The following is a 14935-nucleotide window of genomic DNA, read 5'->3' on the forward strand; positions in this document are numbered from 1 at the left end:
AGGATTCTTCAGATCGACAAAACCCTCTGGCTGAGCCATGTAAAAATCCTCAGCCAAATTCCCATTAAGGAAAGCGGTCTTGACATCCATCTGCCATATCTCATAATCATGAGACGCAGCAATGGCTAGCATCACTGTAATAGATTTTATCTTAGCAACTGGTGAGAAGGTCTCATCATAGTCAACTCCGGGAGTTTGAGTAAATCCCTTCGCCACTAGTCGTGCTTTATACGTGTGCACATTCCCATCCACGTTGTCTTCTTCTTGAAGATCCATTTGCACCCAACCGTCTTACGTCCGGGCACATTGTCAACCAAATTCCAAACTTAGTTCTCATAAATGGACTGAATCTCGCTGTCAATTGCCTCTTTCCATTTTACAGACTCTGGGCCTGCCATGGCTTCCTTATAGCTATTAGGTTCATCTAGATTTATTAGTGTACCATCACTAATATACGTATCCCCTTCGGTAGTAATATGAAAACCATAAAACTGGGGTTGAACTCTAACTCTTTCGGAACGTCTAAGAGGTAAGGACTCGTCAATTGGTTCAACCGGAGTTTCCCCCTCGGGTTAAGCGCCAGCATTAGAGGTTCCTTCATCACTCGATTCTTGAATCTATTCAAGATCGATTTGCATCCCACTGTCTCCTTGGCTTATGAGTTCTCGCTCTCGGAAAACCCCTCTCCTCGCAACGAAGACAACATTGTCACTCGGTCTATAGAAGAGATATTCAAAGGATTCCTGCAGGTAGTCGATGAAAATACATCGCTCACTACGAGGGTCGAGCGTGTCGTGAGTCTCTCGTCTTACGAAAACCTCACAGCCCCAAACCTTTATATGTGCTAACGAGGGAGCTTTCCCTGTCCACATCTCGTGAGGTGTTTTGGCAACCTTCTTTGTAGGGACTCGGTTAAGGATATGGGCGACAGTCTCTAAGGAATACCCCCAAAATGATATAGGTAGTGAAGCACGACTCATCATAGAACGAACCATGTCTAACAGGGTTCGATTTCGCCTTTCTGCCACACCATTCAACTGCGGTGTCCTGGGTGGCGTCAATTGCGAAACTATTCTGCATTCCTTGAGATAGTCGTGGAATTCAAGACTTAGGTACTCTCCTCCTCGATCGGATCGAAGCATCTTGATTTTCCTGCCCAATTGATTCTCCACTTCATGTTTGAATTCTTTGAATTTTTAAAACGTTTCCAACTTGTGTTTGATTAAGTAGATATACCCATATCTACTATAATCATCGGTGAAACTCACATAGAAGCGGTTCCCATCCTTCGTGGTGGATCTAAAGGGCCCGCATACATCGTTATGTATGAGATCCAATAAACCCTCACCCCTCTCACAAGTGCCAGAGAAGGGTGACTTGGGCATCTTTCCAAGTAAACAAGATTCGCATGTGTCATCTTCCCTAAGGTCGAATGACTCCAACACTCCATCCTTTTGGAGTATGGTTATGCGCTTCTTGTTGACATGTCCAAGACGACAATGCCATAAGGATGCTTTATCCATACTATTGGAAGAATCCATACACAATACATCATTTCCTAGGTTATCTACAACCATAACAGTTTCATAAATTCCATTACAAGGCATTGCTTCAAAATATAAAACACCATTTAGATAAGCATAAATCGAACCATTCTCATTATTAAACGAATATCTAAATCCGTGTTTAAACAAACCATGAAAAGAAATGATGTTTCTTGCCATATCTGGCGAGTAGCAACAATTATTTAAATCTAAATTCAATCCATTACTAAGCACTAAATAATACATTCCAATCTTGGTAACTGGCGACGATCTTCTGTTCCCCATGATTAGATTTATTCTTCCAAGCTCCACGTCCTTATTTCTTCCTAGTCCCTACAAATCAGAACAAATGTGGTAACCACACCCTGTATCAAGAACCCAAGAAATAACATGTGATGAATCATTAGATTTAATTGTGTATATACCTGCAAAAGATGGCTTGATCTTTCCATCCTTGATGGCTTGCAGATATTCCGAGCAGCTTCTCTTCCAATGCCCTATTTTGTGGCAATGATGGCACTCTGCCTCTTTTGGGTTAGGGTTGGGCTTAGCAGGATCAACCTTGATCCCACTAGAAGAGGAACCATCTTGGGACTTTCCCTTGAGGTGGTTCTTTGAAGAAGCCTTCCTCTTCTTGCCCCTTCCCTGCCCAATAGCCAAAACAGGAGCAGCAGAAGGATTGGGAGATGGTGCAACATACTTGTCCTTAAGGTTGCTCTCAGTAGTCCTTAGGAGACCTTGGAGTTTGCTTAGGGTGACCTCTTCCTTGTTCATGTGGTAGGTCATCCTAAATTGATTGTAGCATGCCGGCAAGGAGTGAAGAACAATGTCGATAGCCAAATCTTCCCCAAAGTTGACATTCAACTTGCGAAGACGATCGACATACCTTTGCATCTTTTGCAAGTGCACGTTAAAGATTCTCCACTTCCCATTTTAGAAGTGATCATATTCGTTATGATCTCATAGCGCTCTTTCCTCGTGCTTTGGTGGTATCGCTCCATCAAGTCTAGATACATCTCATAAGGATACATGTCCTCATAGGACTTTTGGAATTCGGAGTTCATAATGGCTTTCATGATGCAATGGACTTTCGTTGCATCACGCTCATGTGTCTCAAACACAGCCATTTCTTCGGGAGTAGCAGTTTCTGGATTGATCTTTTCGAGTTTCTCATCGAGAACATACTCCTTATCCTCGTAACGAGCGATCGTGCGAATGTATCTTATCCATTCGCTAAAGTTCGATCCATCGAATGTCACTTTTTGACAAAGTCTCATTAGCATGAATGAGCTCGCAGCAGCGTTGTTTGCATTAGATATCTACAAATAGAAAGGAACCAAGTTGATTAGAGTTAAGTCCCTAATTACCACCCAAAATGGAAATTTAGGGTTGGGACCCAACAACATTATTTACACATTAGAAAAGGGATATCGTAATCCAACATGCAAATAATTTGGAGGTAAGTGAATGACGATTCACTAATTGTTTATCACGAAAAACGTAATCTTTAAGTTTTAAATGTATTGAGAATTCCTAGATTTTGAGATTCATTGAACTTTTCAACGGCATGTTTAAATCTCGATATGCCCCTCTAGTTTGTGACTGGGATACCGAGGATCACAAAGCGGGTGTGAAAAACCATGCAAATCTACATGGTGCCTTCATTGTTACAATCACCTATTCGATGTGCCGGTAAACCACACACGCTCCATCGAACTATGACAAACAATGAATCACCCTTTGCGACCTTTGCTTAGAACCAATTAGTGTGTCGGTTAACCACACACGCTCCACTAATATCTAAACAAGGGTGCAAAGTGTAATTTCATGGGATTGCATCAATTCACTTTTCCTAAAGTAACTAAGATTGGGAATTTTATAAAATAGTTTAGTTACTTTATAGTTTCATTATACTTATTAATGAGAAGAGGTTTGCCCTATCCTACCCGTTCGGCTAACGACCCTCCACCAGTCAAGCAAGCGGTGGGTGTGAGTGTACACCCATTAAGCGCCATTTTATAGGCAGCAAACTTATACCCACCTTATAGACTGGCTTCGTGAATGAGGCCTACTAACGGTAAGACTAGCATCTTTAATCACATATATATATATATATATATATATATTAATTTTTGTAATAATATATTAGTATAGGTTGAATTTTAAACTTTTAAAATTCTAGGGTTTGAAATCTAAATTATTTAAACCTTTAATCACAAATCTAAATTTCAAAACTTGAGGACAAGTTTTAAACTTTTCAAAACATAAGGATCAAATAGCAAATAATGTAAATCAACAATTCGATTATCTCAATTTGATCTTATTCAATATTACTTGCAAAACAATTCACCAATTAAATTCAAATAATCAATTATTATCACATAAGGAAATTATTATTCAACTAATTGGTAATTATCTTTTGTTTGGTCAAGAATATACTCATATATATGGTTAAAATCGGATTTTGACGACCCAAAATAATTAAGGCAAGTTTCCTCAAGTAAAACAGCAAGAAATCTCGAAACACCCTCTTTCTGACGCTTGAACTCGACGAGTTCCCACTATGGACACGTCGAGTCCACAGTGGAACTCGCCGAGTTCATCAGGCAGAGGACCAAAAATCGAATTTTTCAAGTAACAAGCAATCAATCAATGCATCAATTCAATAGAAATCAATCAAAGCTCTGATACCACTGATGGGTTTGAGCAACAAGAACTTTCCTATGTGCCATGAAAACCCTAATTGCTTGGATCTAGGTTTCTCTAATTGAACATGCATTGAATCCAAGACTTACAATACTAGATCTAATGTAAACAAGTGATTCTAATCATATGAAATTGGATCTAGAACAATACCTTGGATTACTTGCTTGACACTTCTTCTTCTTGGAGCTTAGAGTCACAATTGTCACTCCTCTAATGGCTTACAAACACCAACTAGCAAGAAGATGATCTTGAGAGAGAGAGGAGGGTGAGAAATCGGCCCTAGGGTTTCTTGTCTTGCATGAGTGCCGATTTCCCTCACCCTAGGGTCCTATTTATACTATGAGCTACTAGGGTTTCACCTTTAACCCTAATTGAATAACTTAGGCCCTAAGCAATCCAAGATCCTCCTAGATACTAGGCTGGGACAATTTTAAGGTTCCCAAACCCTAAATTTCATCCACCCTCTTATCCATAAGGATACATAGCCCAAAACACTACAATCACACATTTGACAGTTTATGCCCCTTTATTCAATTAACCTCTTTAAGTCACCAAATTAATTCTCAATTAATATATGACTTATATTATTCAAATAACAATATTATTCCTTTAATATATTATTCTCATAATATATAAACAATAATATCTCTTCTCTCTTAACAAATCATCCTGTCAAGTTGCTATGGTGAAGGCAACCCAAAAGGACCATGCATAACCGGGTCAAATACTTACCAAATATAGTTACAACATTAGACACTAATCCAACAAAAAACCCTAGATACATGATTTGACTAACAATAATTAAAATCAAACATTCATTAATCTCAAAACTGAAACATTGTAACATCCGAAATTTCAGGTATTATATTTATTCGTTGAATTTTAAGTTTTGTGGAAGAACTCGGCGAGTTGATGCGTAGACTCGCCGAGTAGACACGCGAATCATTATCCGGGTGGATGGCTGGACTCGGCGAGTCGCCCCAAGGACTCGACGAGTCCATGCTTTTTAATGAAACCCTAATTCCTCGGGTTTGGGGCCTATTTAAAGGGCTTTATGGCCGTCATTTGCGGCTACCAGACCCCAGAGAAAAACCCTAAGTGAGCTACAGCGTTTGTGAGAGGGAAGGAGTCATTTCTTGATCATTGTTAGTGTTTTTGCAAATAGAAGAGGACCAAGACAAGTGGAGGCTGAAGAGGGTGCTAATCCAGTGATTCCAGGGTTCAGAGACTTCATTTTGAGGTATTCATTCGACCCTTATTCAGTTTATGGTGTAATTCTTAGAGTTAGGGCTTTTTAGCCCTTTATAGGTTGGTTATATGGAGTAATTGGTCCCTTGTCGTGTTGGTGTTGTAGATCTAGACCCAAAGAGGTCCAGAGACCCTTTTCCCTTGAGTTTTATGGGTGTTAACGGAGGTTATGAGCTTAGGATGTCATTTTAGAGGTCATATCTTCAAATAAGGCCTTTGAGCCTTTGCATGAGCACCAAGATGTTAGCTTTATGTGATTATAATGCTTTGGGAAGCTGGATCTTTGGTTTAGAGGAGTGGATCTAAACTCAAGAGGTCAGTTCAGCTTGAGCATGGCATGAACTCTCCGAGTCCAATAGCCGACTCGACGAGTAGGACGAGGGTTTTCCCGATAATCACACAGTTGGTGACTCACTGAGTTGAGGAAGCGACTCGGTGAGTCAGAAGGAATCTAGAGGACAGAGTGCAAGATGGTACTCGCCGAGTCAGGAGCCGGACTCGGCGAGTTGGGTTGGGACATTTCACAGATTGTGATCAGTGATGATTTGCAGAGTTGAGGTTGACTCAGTGAGTCGAATGAGGACTATGAGAGTGAAGAACACGTGTGGACTCGTCGAGTTAGAGTTGTGCACTCGGCGAGATTGGTCAAGGTTGACCGTTGACTTCGTTGACTTTTAGGGTTAGTCAATGTTTGGACCTTAGAGTCATCGGAAGGGTAGGATAGTCTTTTACCCTTGTTAGAGGATGTATAGAGAGAAAGAGATTAGCCTAGCCCTGAGGGTTGTATTATTTAGAGTATTTATTTCATGTGTTTAGGCAAGGGCTAGACCAGAGTTTACCGAGTCAGATATTTACTGAGATATCAGAGGTGAGTCTTCTCACTATACTTTACCTTGAGTAGATTACTAAAGTTATGTGATATAGTGTTTGTATGCTAGAAATGTGCTATATGTTGCACTGCATTATTCTATGTGATTTATGTTGTGCATGTTTTCAGAGTTAGAACCTGAGGGTTCACAAAGTTTGGGTGCATGGACCCACAGAGTTATAGACTCGAGTGGCTAATATGTGTTATATGTGGTATTTTGGGGAACTCACTTGCTTTGTGCTTACAGTGTTTTATGTTATGTGTTTTAGGTACTAGTGAGGATCGCGGAAAGGCGCCGGCTTGATCAGTACACACATGGGATTTTTATGTTATGAGATCTTGGGATTGACATATGTTATGAATTGAGTTTTAAACAATGATGTTTTTATTAATAATGAATGAATTATGTTTTTTATAAAATGCGAAAAATTGTTTTGGAAATTTACGGTGTTACAAGTTGGTATCAGAGCCTTGGTTTGAGAGATTCGAGTACACCTTCGGGCGTATTTGAACTCAAACTGAGGATTTGAGAAATATTTTCAAAAGAGAACCAAGTTTTCTAAAAAGAGTAAAAGATTTTTGGAAGTAGAGCAGAGTCGTGTGTACGATCATTCAGCGCCCGAACGGTGATTTCCCAAAATACCATTATGTTATATGTTTATAAGATTGATATGATGTATTCTCGTGCTAGAGTGGGCTAGGTATTCCTATTAGGACTAGAGTGGCCTGATTTGTGATGCCTTAGCGTAGGGGGAGGTGAGCTGCTATGAGATGCTTGAGAGTGAGTAGGTAGCAGTGAGGATCTTGTGAGAGATCTATTAGAGAGTGGATTATGCATAATAGAGTACTTGGGACTTGGGATCCTAGGAGGAGGACTTGGGGTGTATACTGATACGGTGTGGACAGTAGTATTGGGCCCGTACTATTAAAAACACTGGGGCGGTGTACAATTCAAGTAAGAATCTTTGGGATGCCAGGGATCAAGGAGGAATGAGTTATCGAGTGCGAGTATGATCGAGTGAGTTTCTAATTTATCGTATGTTGTATTTCAGAGGTACTGTTGGATTAATGTCTAAGTCCATAACTATATTTGGTATGTACTTGACCTGACCCGGCATGGTCCATTTGGGTTGCACTTCACCGACACAATTTATATGGATAATCTTTTGAGAATAGTATGTTTACGATTAATATTAATATATTATAAGTTCTAATATATTAATATGGAATCATATTATTTAATTAGTATTGATCAAGAATTAATTTATAATTAATTAAGTGATCAAAAGGAACTAATTAAATATGGACTCTTATATATATGGAATGGGCCAAGTTCATTTAGGTTGGGCTAAGCTTTCATGGATAGTCCATGGAGTGTTTAACCCATGGATCCTAGGAAATGAAAGGTCATGGGTATTAGGGTTTAACCCTAATCCTCCATACTATATAAAGATGTCTTTGGTTGGTGAAATTGGCACTAGAGTGTGGATACACTAAAGAAGGGCTAGCCAATTTCACTAGAGAGAACCAAGTAATCATATTCTCTAAAGTATTCCAAGGTGTCTTGGTGATTTGTGATTCCACTTGAGGCTTCCACACTATTGGGGCTAAGCTCTTAAAGCTTGAAGACATCAAGCTACATCAAGAGGTATGTATTCTATCTTGTTACATTCATAGTTTTTGTATGCTAGATTAGGATAATACCTTGGATGTTCTTATTTGCATGTATAATAGAGAAAACATAGATCCAAGGTATTTAGGGTTGCATGTACACTTAGGAAGTGTTAGAATGCTCAAAACCCAACAGTGGTATCAGAGCCACGGGTTGTTTTCTGTTATATTGATGCAAATATTTTATTTTCAAAGTTGAAAAAAAAAAGAAAAAAAAAAAACATGAAGTTCGTCAAATTTTAAGATAATTACTTGTTCTTGTGAAAAACTAATTATTTGTAAAATTTGAATAATTTGCTTTATGAGTTGAATTAGGTCAAATTTAATAAAAGATAAAATAATATGATTATTTTATTAGTTTTAAAAGTTTGATCTAAAGAGTTTTTTTTTTTTGAAACCTCCATAAGTTATGGATTTGAAAAGGTTTTAAAAAAAAAAAAATTGATTCAAAGTTTTTTTTGGAGTTACAAAATTTGGTGTTAATGTTTTAAAGGATTACATAACTTAAGAATAAGTTATGGATCACCAAAAGTTTTTTGTGTTATCTTGTTTTATGAGTGAATTTGGATTAATGATGAAAATTATGTGATAGTTGGTTTTAATCCAAATTAATCTAAGAATTGATTCTAAAATGTGTTTTTGTAACTTGTCCTCAAGTTATATGAAAAGTCACATTTAAGAATCATAAAACTCATAAAAATTGGCAAAGGTTACAAAATGAAGAGTCTAGTTCTAATTAAATGGTTTTATGACTCCATAACTTGTCCTCAAGTTATGGAGGACCAAGAGTCTCTTCATTTAATAAAATAAATATAAAATAAAAAAAGGTGTAACCTTAATTAATTCCATAAGTTATAAAATAAAGAAAAGTTAATTCTTTTATTAGTTTAAAGTCTTCCATAACTTGTCCTCAAGTTATGGAACTTGAAGAGTTTTTGGATTAAAACTACTTTAAACACATAAGTTATGGAATTAATTAGTTTTGAATAGTTTCAAAACTTGCCCTCAAGTTTTGGAATTTGTAAAGTTTTCTCTAATGAATACTTTAATTCCAAGTTAGCCCTTAGAATTTTAAAAGTTAAAATTCAACCCTTATACTTTATAATATTATAAGTTAATAATATATATATGTATAAGAGTAAAGTCAGTCTTACCGCTAGTACGCCTCATTCACGAAGCCGGTCTATAAGGTGGGTATAAGGTTGTTGCCTATAAAATGGCAACTTAATGGGTGTCCACTCTCACCCACCGCTTGCTTGACCGGTGGAGGGTCGTTAGCCGAACGGGTTTGACAGGACTATAATTCTCCCTTCATTAAAAGTATTAATGAAAATACTAAGTAACTAAACTTTTAATAATACCCAATCTTAGTTACTTAGGAAAAATGTGAATAAGGTGCTAATCCATGAAATTACACTTTACACTTTGTCTAAGTCGTTAGTGGAGCGTGTGTGGTTAACCGGCACACTAACTTGGACTTAACAAGGTAGGTAAAGGGTGACTTAATATTTATCATAGTATCGATGGAGCGTGTGTGGTTAACCGGCACATCGATTGAGGGGTAATTTATTAAGGGTACCAAGTGATTTGCATGGTTACTTCACACCTTGTTTTGTGATCCTCGGCATCCCAGTCACAAAACCTGAAGGGCACACTCGAGATTGAAACATGCCTTTGAAAAGTTCAATGAATCTCAAAGATCTAGGAGTTTCAAAACCAATTAAAACCTAATTATACATTTCGTTTATCTTGGTGGAAATTGGTGAATCGTCATTCACCTACCTTCAAATATTCTATAGCTTGGATTACGGCATACCTCTTCTAAGTTATAAAATAGGTTGTTGGGTTCTAGCCTTAATATTTCATATTGGGTGTTATATTAAGGACTTTAAATCAACTATCTTGAATATCTCCCAAAAGATGTCTGGTTTAGACACCTATGATCTTCCCAAATCTCTTGAAACAAGGTTTCCTAATGAAGATGATGTCCCATGGATATCATACTTCTTTCTCCTCCTCCAACTATTCTCCCTAACCCACAAGTTCTTGAAAAGTTTAAGGTCACTCAAGCCCTATTGGCAAGGCAAGGTCTAGGTGTGATCACATCTTGGAGATGTAGTCACATATTGACAAGCCGGGAGAGTTGGGTGTCAAAGTCTTGAGAAAGTTGGTGGTTCAATCACTTTCTAAGTCACATAGTGAGTTCCTTTGGGACACCTATGAAACAGACTATGACAAGACCCTTAATGATCTTATCTATTTGCTAAGATCAACTTCCTAAAACTTTATGGACATTGACAATGATGACATTGGATATCCAGTAAAGCATTCTCTTCCCAATGGAAAGGGATCGGCTATAGTCAACTCGGTTGACCAAATGGTAAAGAGAAAAGCTAAGTCTGTGATAGTCCTGTGTACCATTATCAAAGGGTCCATATGTTTGTATTGCCAAAGAAAGGGCATTGGTTGCGAAGCTGCCAAATTTACCTAAGGATGTTAAAGTCAATAAGTTTGACTCTACTTCAGGTAAAATCCACTATCTAACTCTGTTAAGTTTCTATTCTGAGATTCTTGATACATGATGTGACCGGGTCGCATGGTGATGGTTTAAGAATCAAAGGAAAGTGAAGAAACTTAAAGGAAGAATGTGCTGAATCTGATCGCATAGATGGATTTCTATCGCATAGTTTGAAAAATCGGATTCTTGAGCTACTTCTTAGGAGTTATGAGATATTGCTTAGGAATAGATAACAACAAGTTTTCATATGGATTGTAAGGATAGTTTTTCCGCAAAGTTTTAAAATAAAAGGAAATTTTTGATTTTATTTATTTTAAAATATCCTTACAATGGCATCTGTGGAAATTTTTGTTGCTTATAAGATTCCATTAGTAGCAAGAGTGGAAGTATGAAATTGATTCTTTCATTTGTGCTAATGTCTAGATTTACCAAATAAGGAAAGATTCTCATCACCCAAGTTTCAATTGGACCGGAACTTGGAATCATGCAAGTTGTATAGCATGATGAATGAGAACTTTCAAGTTTTGGAAAATTAAGACTAATTACTCGGCCACATGGATGTGTGAGTCAAGTAAAGGACTAAGGGATCGAGTACACATTCTTGTGCACTGATTAAGTCCACCACTAAAGATCGATAAAAAGAATCAAATAAGGCAGAAGGATAAAAGTTTCTCAAATCTGAAAAGATGGGAGAGTACTTTAGTATCAGTTTTGTGATCATCTTAATGATTAAGAAACCATATCAAAATTAGTTCTCTAAGGAAATCTTAGTGCATTCTTATGACTAAGAAGAGGAACTTGAATTGTTGAAATGGTTAAATCAAGAAGATGAGTCATACTTCGTTCCAATACAAGTCTTAGAGTCATACTCCAAGATTGTCATTTGAGTGACATGTCTTAAAGAAGGTTTAAAACACTTGTCAAATGTAAGAGTAAAAGTTTTCTACTCTTGTACATTTGAAATTGGTAAGTTGTGATGTTTTGGATAAAACAAAGACCAACTTAGGCCAATTGGGTAAAGTGTTTTTCTTGATTAGAATCCGCACTATCTCTTGGATGTTTGACAAGGGAGTCTTATATGTCAAGAGGACAGTGGGAGTCTTAAAGGTCTTGAAAGTCTCAAGAACTAATCAAGAATAAAACCTAAAGTTCTTCTCTAGCACACAATTTGAGGTTTATAATCTATTGTGTTGACATATCTGTGCCCATTCCAGTTAAAGTTGGCCTTGCATATGAGTTCTTAGAGTTCTCAGTTTGTTGCATAACAACTTGGAAGCAATGGCAGGCCCTTGAGCTGCCAGGTGGCAAGAAGTTAAGATTGAGTTCAATCCATATGGTTTTGGATTTGTCAGTATCTTTGTCTTGTGATTATGGTTTGACAAATTCATATGGGTAGGAACTCATACACCATATAAATCTAAGTGTCATAAGGTTTCTCTCCGATTCATGAAAATGATGGTGAGGAAACGCTTTCACTAAGTAGATTTTACGAAGATATCAATTGTGTTATTTGCATTTTCAAAAGTCGTTAGTGGAGCGCGTGTGGTTAACCGGCACACTAACATGGACTTGTGAGAAATGGCAAATGCCTAAGCAATTGAGACTATGATTACGGTATCCCTTTTCATGGTTCTTGAAATTGCTTAGACACACAGGTGAGCTATCTACGGAAAGGGTGTATGAATCTAAATTTCAGACTGTCCAGCTGATTTCTGAGTACATGTCAAAGCTAGTGGGAGCATAAGTGTTATGCTAATAATCATCATGTTAGTGGGAGCATGATAATTATGATAAGTATTGCAAGTTAGCAATGTTAATTATAGAAAACAAAAGTTTCAATTGGGAAAAAGTTGTTTTGCTATAATTAAGGGAGAGGAAATTATGCTTCATCTCAAATCTATAAGCTTAGATCGTGAGGTTTTAATCATTTAGTCAAGGATATATATGAATTTCATGTTGGAATGGCTCAACATAAGGAAATTCTGTATATGGGTCCATTATTTGCGTTCTAAAATTCGATTATGATTACGGCATCCCTTTTCATAATCTGAATTATGAGAACTTGGCAAATTGAAATGGAAATATTATAGCAAAAGACTGTTTTAGTCTTTATGTAAGACATCATGAATCGCGTCCCATATGCTTCGGATATAGGATCGATTACATGTGCTATATTCATCCTTTCTAAAATTTTCCAAATGCCTGGGGCATTAAGAAGGGAAAAGGTTTAGAACTGGATATGACTAAAAGGATTAAACAATTGTCGAGGACAATCTAAGGTTTACCAAAGATTGGTTGCTCAAGGACAATTGGAAGTATAGTGATAATTCTGGAAGGACCATATTGACATAGTCTGTAAGGAGGCAACTCTTGTTCAGAAGTGATAGTCAAAATGGAATCTGGAAATGTTTCAAAGTTAGAATTTTCAATCTGTTTAAGATTAGGAAACTTAATGCAAGAAGGATGTTTCCAAGGAGCTGATCTCCTTTGGAATACTCTGTAATGATTGTTGTCAAGTCTTTCTGACTTTGTGCATAATCATTACAAGAGGATCAATGCATATAAGTTTAGAATCTAACAGATTTCAGTAAATGGCATGAATTTGGAATTCTTGCATTTGCAGTAAGGATTTGGGGGTGTGAAAAGAGAATCATTGAAGTTATGTTCAATTGATCTAGTTCACAAAGTAAAGATCATAGAAAAACATAGTATGCATACTTGGTGTGTGGCATGACTAGTGTTTTGAAAAAAAAAACATAGTGTACATGCTTGGAGCATGGGACAACTATTGTTTTAAATTCAAGAATAAAGTTGATAGCTGAAACAGTGTACAATGAATAATGTGTAATCATATGGTGATAAATAAAAGGTGTTTTATTTATGTTCAAAGGGTTGATACCATATTGGATTCAATTATTATTGTGTTTCACTTTGTATGTTTTGACTTCCCGAATAAACTAGGTTATTCTTCCGGAATGACTAAGTTATTCAAACCATCCACAGTCGGTCATATGTTGGAAGTAGATATGAATTAAGACTGTCATGGGTTGGCTTGTAGAGGTCTAAGGTGTTGGACAAAGGGCTACAACACTCATGAGTGCTCATAAGTTCTGAGTATTGGATTCAACCCGCGCTCATTGGAATCACTTCATGGATTGTATCACGAGTGATCATGAGACGATAATATCTTATATTCTTCAAACCTAGAGATATGAGTTGTTACTATGAGTTGGTTGTACATTGATTGCACGAAAACGCATTTGGTAACTCGGTGCTATAAAACGTGCCTTTGTGTATGATTCAACAAGTAGTAGAACAAGCCATATGAGTCGAAGTTTATCCATTCCTTTTACCTTCGGGATAAAAGCGATATCTGTGGGCCCCTCGATGATTTGATGATGACAAATGGAAGTGCTCGGCCGGGCCAGGACTGATTTGATTTGTTCAATTAGTCAGTCGTCATAAATCGGAAATCGGGAAACAACAAATGGACAGAGAGAATGATTATAATCCATGTCTCAGTCCATATGATATCTAGAATGGAGGAATATATGATCCCTTATCTAATGGACAAGTTCGTTGACAAGATCAGAGTTCGACAGCAGCTTTAAGAGCTACGATTGCCAGTTAGGTTTGAAGTCATACGCAATAATAGTTTTAGACTTATCCAAGTGGGAGACTGTTGGATTAATGTCTAAGTCCATAACTATATTTGGTATGTACTTGACCTGACCCGGCATGGTCCATTTGGGTTGCACTTCACCGACACAATTTATATGGATAATCTTTTGAGAATAGTATGTTTACGATTAATATTAATATATTATAAGTTCTAATATATTAATATGGAATCATATTATTTAATTAGTATTGATCAAGAATTAATTTATAATTAATTAAGTGATCAAAAGGAACTAATTAAATATGGACTCTTATATATATGGAATGGGCCAAGTTCATTTAGGTTGGGCTAAGCTTTCATGGATAGTCCATGGAGTGTTTAACCCATGGATCCTAGGAAATGAAAGGTCATGGGTATTAGGGTTTAACCCTAATCCTCCATACTATATAAAGATGTCTTTGGTTGGTGAAATTGGCACTAGAGTGTGGATACACTAAAGAAGGGCTAGCCAATTTCACTAGAGAGAACCAAGTAATCATATTCTCTAAAGTATTCCAAGGTGTCTTGGTGATTTGTGATTCCACTTGAGGCTTCCACACTATTGGGGCTAAGCTCTTAAAGCTTGAAGACATCAAGCTACATCAAGAGGTATGTATTCTATCTTGTTACATTCATAGTTTTTGTATGCTAGATTAGGATAATACCTTGGATGTTCTTATTTGCATGTATAATAGAGAAAACATAGATCCAAGGTATTT

This window comes from Lactuca sativa, chromosome 8 (assembly GCF_002870075.4).
Source record: "Lactuca sativa cultivar Salinas chromosome 8, Lsat_Salinas_v11, whole genome shotgun sequence".
NCBI classification, from domain to species: Eukaryota; Viridiplantae; Streptophyta; class Magnoliopsida; order Asterales; family Asteraceae; genus Lactuca; species Lactuca sativa.